This window comes from Montipora foliosa, chromosome 6 (genome assembly GCF_036669935.1).
Source record: "Montipora foliosa isolate CH-2021 chromosome 6, ASM3666993v2, whole genome shotgun sequence".
Lineage (NCBI taxonomy): Eukaryota > Metazoa > Cnidaria > Anthozoa > Scleractinia > Acroporidae > Montipora > Montipora foliosa.
The window spans coordinates 44421297-44431296 of NC_090874.1; the positions used below are offsets into that span (position 1 = coordinate 44421297).

The window sequence follows — 10000 nt, forward strand, 5'->3', positions numbered from 1 at the left end:
CATGGGAGAGGAAGGAAATCTTGGGATTGATAACCTGGGAGAACTAAGGGATCTTCTTAAACAAGTTAAAGCATGGGGCCTCATCGCCAAAGTGGACAAATTCGTCAGACAAAGGAAGCATTACACGTCTTTGTTAGACAAGATCATTTGCCAACTAGGCAGCCTAGATTGTCTAAACGACCTGATTTCATTGTGTGCTGATCATATTCCAGAAGAAGTTAAAGAAGATATCAAAGACGTGCGTAAATTGCTTTGCGAACTTGAGAAGAAAAACCGATTAGGAGTTGGTCGCTTAGCGCTTTTAAAAAAGATTTTAAAAGAGAAAGAAGAACAAAATCTGCTGGATGAGGTTTTGAAGTTCGAAGACGAGTGGAGAAGGGACGAAGACTTTGAAAGAAGAAGAGGTACATTATTTGTTCTTTACTTATACAAACCTTATTTTTGATGCTTAGCACATTGCTTTAGTAAAGCTAAAGAAAATGGTTACAGGTTAGATTTGCAAAACTTTTGCGTGACCCGTTTCTAAAGATAGCTTAAGTATTGATCGAATATTGAGTATTAAAGCACAGGCAGACAACTCTAAGGATGCGAGAGCGCGTGACGTCACTTTATTTTAAGACAGTTGTAACGACCGATTCAACTGATCGAGGAAAATGTTCCATAAAAACTTCAAATGGCGATGTTTCTTTTCTGTCTCAAATTCACCAATCAAAAAGCGCAGATTTTCCCCGATTTGATTTGATCAAATTCCAATGATGCATGAATTCTGTCCACATCATCTGGCAATAACAAAAACCTGAGCGAAACTTGAAAATTGAGAAGGATTTTGAGGTTGCAGAGCCGTGTAGATTTGATGATTTTTGGCACGATGCTAGTAAAATTATCGACTTTCTACGTGCCCAAGGTAGGGAAGCGAGCGACCTTTGGAAGTGGGAGAAATTTGGCTAAATTCTGGAGGCACTCGGCCGTGAGCGGTCTTGGAAGTTGCACGCCTTGTCTATTTATATTGTATGTGACGACGCGTGTTATCTGAAGAAGAAAGCTTCCCAAAAACCCATCAAATCACTCAGGACAACGCAGAAAATAGTAGGTGAGTAAACTTTATTTATCTGGCTGTTTATAAAACGAGTGTTCGAAAAGAAACATCGCGATTTGAAGTTTTTATGGAACATTTTCTTCGATCAGTTAAATCGGCGCTACAACTGTCTCAAAATAAAGTGACGTCACGCGCTCTCGCATCCTTAGGGTTGTCTGCCTATGACGAATGTAGAAACTTTGTGCATGGTTCACGGCATGGTGCATTGCTTGTGCTCTTGTTGGTTCAATGAAAGTCTTTTCCGGCTGAGATTCATCGAGTATCGCGAGACGTCGTGAAACTTCTTTTCTACTGGTCATATTTTATTTTAGGGAATGATATACAAATTTGATATACAACGAAAATTTGAGAAGAAATAATACACAGACGGCGGTTATAAACATGCCCGTATCACATATTTACTGAGAGGTAATTTGCTACAGCATTCATCTTCAGAAGTAACCGTTAAGGAGATTTTGAAGCTTTAAAAATTTAAATTGGGGACATGCTCGAGGTTCGAACGCAATGTACCAAGCGTTACGAGCATCGATTTTTCGCACTTCGGCAGCGCGAAAGTTGGGACGAAAACGAAATTTGCCATATATGGCAATCCAGTCGAAAAATGTCTATTGGAAAAGTTGGGCAATAGGGTTTCTCCTGTCACTCCCCTGATAAGTATTGCCTTTGTTCCAAGAGCCTTCTTCGCGTATCTTTAGAAGGTTTCAGTGGGTAGTAGAATGGCGTAGAGTTTATCCGGTAGACACAGTAGGTGTTTTATTGGATCTTAAACCAAAACATGTCCTTATGGAGCTCAAGAATGGAACGCCAATTCGATAAACAATACTAGAGGTGCAAAATGAATATCTGGAATCTTAAACGAAGCGACGAATAATGGACTTTGACAACAATTGCATCTTTTGCCCGGCGAGCAGCCGGATATCAAACTGAGCTGTATTTCTAATATTTTACAAACTGTGATGTTATGTACAACAGTGAAACCAAATGGCAAATTCTCTGGTACCCTTTTATGGTTGATATGGGTTTAACAAACTCATAGAAGGAATCGAACACCTTGAGTGGATATCTGTTTACTAAAGTCGGATCTCTGTTGTCTGGCTATTTATATTTATTAGTCGTGGATGCCCGAAGCGTATAAACGGCTATCTTTAGGGGTCAGAATATTAAAAATTTGTCACTCACTCAGATGTAAACTAATGGATAAGTCAACGACCATTATCGATTTTTTCAAGAAATGCCAATTTGTAACTCACTCAGTTGAATTCAAATCGATATGGCGTAATACGTGGAAATATTTTTCGACTTTTCTTCGTTCCTTCGGGATTGATACTCGCTACATTTGGCATGTGTTACCCAGCTATTGCTCAGTGAAAGACTAAAGGCGTCACTTTGCTATGTGTGTGAAAATGAAACGTTTACAGGTCCACTCGTATTAGCAAAGAAGCCCGCCGTGAGATTGCCGTGGACAGTGACAACTTTGTTCACCAAAAGCAAACTACTGCTCTTTTAGTTTTTATTATTTCATCATTCTATTGGTTATATTCAATACCTACAAGGTGTACTTGCAACATATTTAAAAAGCTAAAGGCTCTTAAATGTAAAAGATGGGGTTAAAACCACTCGATAGCGGTGTTTACAAAGTTGAGAAATGAAGCATTCCTTTGTGGCGATAAGAATCAAACACGAATTCACTCTTTCCTAGCTAAATGGCTATCCTCTGGTACTTCATAGGCTTTTAACAACCTCGTAAAAAGTTTAAAGGAGCCGAAAACACCGGTTGGCGATTATTTTCACCTGGTCCTTTTGCATGAGCTTCTATAAAATGCAACTAAATATAGCATGTTTCACGATCCGTTACAGATTTCGTGAAAGGTTGAAAAGGTTTGGAAACAATCCTTTATTTTACTTATCGCAAAACGAGACATTCGCAGCTGTTTACATAGTTGAGGACCCTTCAGATGTTTGAAAATGACCTGGTGTAGCCTGCCAATGATAACGCATTCTTTTTGATAAAAATAGGTCCGCAATGCGTACCTGTGTGGGATTTCAGTCAAACAAACGTTGATGGACTTCTAGTTTCCAGGAAATTAGGGGTGCTTACCATTTGTCAGAATAAACCGGTTGGGATGACCGGTGAATAATGGTAACAGTTTTTCCTAAATCAGCAAACCAGCCCAACGAAATGGCGCTTACCATCTGCAATTGTTTTCGGCTGATGAGCGACTGGAAACTGGAAAATTTAGCAAATAGTAAGGAAATTTCCACTGTTCCTTTCGATGGGAAATGCCATTTACTGTGGTTTGTGCATTTCCCAGTCGGCAGACAAAGCTTGAGGTGTCCCCAAGTTATCATAGGAGAAGGAGGGGGCGGTGATTGACAGATTTAAGAGTCACTGAAGTAAACATTTTGCAGGTTAAGGCTTGCAACGCATTACAATTGGGTGCATGTGAGCATAAGAGTTTCTCAGCCACCAAATCTTTGCATTTAACTGCCAAAATGTGTTAGGGTCAACGCGCTTCAGGCATGAACACACTACTTTAGGGACTCATAAATTTTTGCGTTCGACAAAGAGGTAAATGCCATCTACTTTTATTCATAAGCAGAAATATTGGAATCAGTCTCTAGTAGCAGAGGACAATTTGTTTACGATAAAGCTGGATAAATCAGCAGGCAAGTGCAATTGTCAGCTAAGAGTATTCGTGCTTGACAAACCTGTACGTAAACTATACTTTTGCAAATTAATTAGCTTTTCTGTTTTAGCATTACCAGTAAATGTGAAAATTTTTCACAGGAAGTTTGAAGGCATTAGTTTTTTAACTTGTGAATCTACAGAAAGTGGTGCCGTCACGCAACGTGTCAACAAACCGTAGTTAAAAGAGGGAACCTCAAATTACTAATCGTAAATCTACAGGATAATACTGGACTTTGTCATTATGTTATATTATGTCCGACATAAGTTTGAAGGTATGACTCCTTGCAATATCGCTGTCACAACTCGCTTAATACAAAAGTCAGAAAGGAAGACGACTTCCCCTTACCTTGTCAATTAATCGCACCGAGAAAACAAGTCGAAATCCGCCAAATGACAACAGCCGAGAAGAGTAATGGCCGCCACACACAAACACTCATTCTCATTCCCAGGGTCCTCTCTCTTCCTAATAGAGACCACGTGACAAACACTTGGCTCTCGTATACTTAACATATTAGGGAGCTTTAGCAACGACGACGGGAACGGCAACGAGAACGTCATGTAAATATATAAATTCACGTTATTGCGATCACTTCGCGACCATTCCAAGCCTTTTAATATGACAAAGGTGTTTCAGTCCCTCAGGAATGAAACCGTTACGAGCGGGGCTTAATTTAGGGAAGAAAAATGAAAATTTATCTCCAGGTGCTGACGTTCTCCATAACACCTCAAACTTGGTAATTTCACGTTGTCGCTTTGCTAACGACTGCAAAGAAATGGACAAAAATGAAAAAGCTATTGTTTTTGCCCACTAAATATGCAAATTTGTGACGTTCTCGTTGCCGTCGCCGTTGTCGTTGCTAAAGCTCCCTATTATTCGCCGAAGTGAATATTCACCGATAATCACTGAGCCTGAGGCGAATAATTGTTTTAGTATAAAAACACAGATGATTATTTCAAAAAAGAGAAAAAAAAACATTTCAACGCGAAATCATCTTCACTTACAGTGGCAAAACGACTACTGGCAGCCATTTTGTCCGTCAAGGTGATTATCGGCTGATAATCCGAGATAGCGAGCCAATGAGAGCGCGCGATTTTGTATAATCACCTGTGTGTTTATACTAAAAATAAATAAAGCCAGCCATATCGCCGGTGCTGACAAAGTGGGGAAATTCCATACAAAAATCAAACACGAATTCCCAGTCATTTTTCCTAACAAGATCAGAAAGCAACTGATCGCAACAGAACTCCCATTTTGTAAGCAATGTATCCGCGACTTCTTCACAGTTCTCCTTTGATTTTTATTTTTTCTCCATTTTCTTAGCAGTCAGGAATCCTAAATCCATGAATCTGATTGGCTAATTATGCGCGCTCCAGCGATCTGGATTTTCCCATCCGGACCCCGAGAACGGACCGCTCCAAAATTTCCAACTTTAGCAACTTTTCAAGGTTTTTGTAACAGTCCAAAGAATTCGTAAACAACGTGATATTTTAGACGGAGTCAAACAATTATGGATTCCGATAACGAGAGCTATCATCGCGGCCGGCTAAAAAAGGAAACCCGTCGCGATAATCAGCGATCGATGATTCCGATTCTGATTGAGGACGAAGTTTCTCTGAGACTTTTCAAACCGATATTTTTATAAAGATTAACGTTTGAACCTTTTTCGAGAGAAGGGGATAAATATTCCAAAGATTTTGAATGATTTGAAGCTCATTAATCAACTCTATTTCGAGCCGTGCGCTCCTTTTTCGTTAACATCAATTTCTGTCACGTAAAAGTCAGTTTAGGCTCTTTTAAAGCAATCCCGTAGAAAAAAACAAACACTTAATTTGCAGGCCTAGGTCGGTCCGAATAGGGAACTGTGCCCTCGGTCTCGAGTATGAGACCTCTGGCTCAGTTTTTCTCAATACGGACCTCCCGGCCGACATGATAACATATAAAATCAAGTGAAGCTATGATCCTCGCAGTTATAAACGCAATTTTTGCAGTTGCGTAAAAAAGCCTGAAAAATTCAGGACTTCAACGGGGTTTGATCCCGTGACCTCGCGATACCGGTGCGACGCTCTAACCAACTGGGCTATGAACCCACTGACGTTGGGAGCTGGTCATTTGTGGGTTCTAATGTTCCCGTGAGGAATGAATCAATGATGAAATGATACATGAAATGGATAATATATGAACTGCGGATATGAAATCAAGTTAAGCTATGATCCTCGCAGTTATGAACGCAATTTTTGCAATTGCGTTAAGAAGCCTGAAAAATTCAGGACTTCAACGGGGTTCATACTGCGAGGATCATAGCTTCACCTGATTTCATATCTGCAGTTCATATATGATCCATTTCATGTATCATTTCATCATTGATTCATTCCTCTCGGGAACATTAGAACCCACAAATGACCAGCTCCCAACGTCATTTGCTTCATAGCTCAGTTGGTTAGAACGTCGCACCGGTATCGCGAGGTCACGGGATCAAACCCCGTTGAAGTCCTGAATTTTTCAGGCTTTTTTACGCAACTGCAAAAATTGCGTTTATAACTGCGAGGATCATAGCTTCACTTGATTTCATATCCGCAGTTCATATATGATCCATTTCATATATCATTTCATCATTAAATAACATATATGTACTAAACTATTCAGGTAACTAGACGCTATAAAAACGTAAACTGGGTTGCCTATGGTACGTGTTTCTCCTCCTGAAAATCCAGTTTTCGTACTCATTCCCAAACACCCTAGCAATTTATCAGTCCGGAAACGAAATACTATTTATTGCTGCCCGCAGTGAGTGAGCCTGAAAGGAACGAACGAGGCAGCTCTCCAATCGGAAGAAGAACACATTTTGCTTCGAAACGCAAGGGATTGTGGTTTTGCCCGACCAGAGGAATTAAGTTCCACGGTATGATACTCTGTATTTTCATTTCGCTTCTCGTATCGATGACACTGTCACGCAACAAGAAAATAAATTCGAAATCCCTAACTGAAAAAGGCCAAGAACTTCAAGGAAATGTTGTAGGAAACAAATCTTTTAACCTCCTCTCCGATTCTCAGGTCTGTGTGGGACATCGTTTCTGAGTTACTTGTCGAAGTGTTTAACGCAACTTAATAGGGTTTTCTAGGTCCACCAATATGGCGGCCGATAATCAACGAAAACATTTGGCGATAAAAGCGGTTACTTCTCGCTCATGAGATGAAATATATCAGTATGAACACATCTCCTAATGTACTTCAAAGGTTCAAACTGCAGAGATTCATAGGGATAGACATTTTTTCCAACCAAATAGCAGGGTCGCGCAAGGCTTGTCGCGTAAGGTGACAATTCGGAAATTCAAAATGTTTTATGTTCATAACGAAAGACGTCACGGAACAAACTTGAAAAAAGATTTATTTCTAAGTCATCTTCAGCCTCCTTTAGATAAAAAGTCAGAAGACTTTTTTAGTTTAAAATATGATGACGTCAGTGTGTCTCGAGTGGGGTCCAGAAGAAAATCAAGTTAGGGGCACGAACAATCGTTAAATTTGAACATCTCCCTTTCCCTCGGCAGCATTTCTACCATTTAGGTAAACTACTGTAGTTTTTAAAATAGCTACTTGTAACGAACATTTAATCTACAAAGAATCATTGTATTGATAGTTACATATATTAAGCAATTATTGGATGAGCTTTTTGTCATATCCAGAATAATCAATGTCTCGGTAAGGGTTATCAGCCTCAGCCTTCGGCTTCGGCTGATAACCCTTCGGATGATAAGTCTTACCTCGACCTTGATTATTTATGATATCACAAAAACCGAATCTAATAATTCTTTTATTATGCATTGTACGAAAAAAAATGGTCACGACAGTGAATGGAACTGGTAATTTACTTGTCAACGAGTAAACCGTGTACAAATCAGCGGCACATAATTCGATTGACAAAAAAATTTAAGCATTAGACAAAACGTGAAAAATTGAAAAAAAGCAAAAAAAATTGAAAAAATTGAGAAAGTAAATAGCAATAAATAAGTAACTGAAGAAAACAAACCTGGAAGTCATTTTTTTGCTTCTTCACTGACGGCGAGCAACACAAAGCGCGCGGACGTGACATGATTACCCTTAGAAATCGTGCACTGCGGTCATACATGACATGATAACCCGTGATCTTGAGCGACATTGACATGATAACTGTATAGTCTGCAGTTATGACGTCACAGGCGCTGATTTCAAAAATTCACTGTAGGCTTTCGGCCAATCACAAAAGAGTCAGAGAGTTGAATGGGCTAAACTTCAGAATACCCCGCCACTTATTTGCATTTCATTGAATAAGAATAAGCTCTATTGTATTAAGTCTCGTTCTTCAAAAGATTCCCCACAGGGGAAACAATAGTGTTTAGCTGTGGCGGGGTATTCTGAAGTTGCTCTGTTGAATGTATAATAAATACGAATTATCTTGTAAAAATTTTAATGTTACACTCACTATGGCTCAAGATGATGTTTGAAACATCGAAACATGTCCTTTAAACTCAAAAGTGTGGTTGTATTTTAAAAAATATTAGTAACACTTGTGCTATCCAGACCATTTGGAAAAGCTTCTTGTTTGTAAGTACATGTAGTTACTTGTTGCGTAAATTAAATTTTGTCAAGAACGTAAAAATGCACCTAGCCTAAATGCACAGTAGATAAGCTTAAATAAATATTGTTGGCTTCCAGAATTAACTTCAGTTTAAGGAAGGGTTACGTTTTTGCAAACGTTGGCCGTGTAGCACTTATATTTCAACAGAATTAATTTCGGATCAGATTCTGAGAGAAAGCAGCTGCTTTTGCGATACATTGTAAAACTACTTTTCTATTGGACATATATTGGATTTTAGGGAATGATATACTTGTACCAACAGAATTTGAAATATGGGTGTCACGAGAAGTAACGTTCATTTGGACATCTGCGATCGACATATTTGTTTTTGGGTCGACATAACCCTCTATTTTTGATTGGACTCGTCACAAACACAGCAAGAATCGGATTTGATTCCTGTGTCGACCATAACGATTGTGCCGTTGTGTGAATTGTAATATTGCTTTACAAATCAGCTGGCTCAGTTTTTCAAAGCCAGGTTGGCCTTTTTTTGTAGCAAAGACGTATAATGCGTCAGGACGACTTCCAAGACGCACTAAATGATTTACTTCGTCTAGAAGCATAATGCGTCTCTCGCCCGTCTTTATGCCGTCTAAACGCATCATACTAGAACGTCTCTAGTATAAAAACGGCCATTGAACTAATCCTGGATAATGAAAACCTAAATGAAAGTTTATGGAACCAAATGGTCCACACAGCAGCAAAAATATCGTAATTTAAAAGAAATCGTTATCGATTATTGATTTTTCATAAACTTGGTCTAGTTTTGTACGCTTTTCTCAAAACACAGTGTAAAAGACGATCTTTCCAACACTGAGACATGTTTTACAAGTAAAAAATATCGTGGATTTTTTAAAAAATGAATTGCTAAGTTTGTGTACTGATCAAAACAAGTTTCCACAAGATATTTTGCATTCAATTTTGGCTTTTGAATTATTCAGCATAAATTTACAGTGTTCAGGCTTTTTTGAAGAGGTAATTTCAAACCTCGGTTGGTATCTGATCGAGGATAAGTGTTTATGGCTTTCGATAATCAGTCTCTACTAGAGCCGATGTTGATCATCGTGAACTGCGCACACCGTAGCTCGACTCTATTCATGAAAATGGACCGAACTTTGTTTATTATGTAGTTTGTTTTCATTGCAAGTTTGCATTGAACTAAATAACATTCACGGGAGAATGAATCTCAGCATTCTAGCCGTGATTGAGGGTAATTCCTTCATGCAGCGAAAGCAAGCAAAGCAAACCAAAGTTTCTTACCCTAAACGTTTTGGTAATTCCATTTTTTGTGCTATTGTCTGTTCACAGTTGTAATGGAGTTTTTTGCTACTTTACAGAACTGACAAGACTGCAAGCCCTCATGGTGTTTTTTGTATACCTTCACTAAATAGCTAGTTTTCGTATATATTAAAACAGCGGATAGCGTTGGACGCGCGCTCTGACTGGCTACTCATCTCCCTCCAAGCAACTGGCGCGGGATGTGCTCCCGAAATATTGTAATCGTTGCAGGAATAAATTAGTTAAAATCATCTTTTTGTGGTATAGAGCGGTTTTCAAATGAGTGTCGTAAAACCAAAACCAAAGTAATTACTTTGGCCAATC

General features: G+C 39.0%; 1 pseudogene; it reads left to right on the forward strand.

Annotated features, from left to right (window-relative positions):
- The window catches only part of LOC138005608 (uncharacterized), a 32848-nt pseudogene that overhangs the window by 3169 nt on the left and 19679 nt on the right, over window positions 1-10000 (forward strand).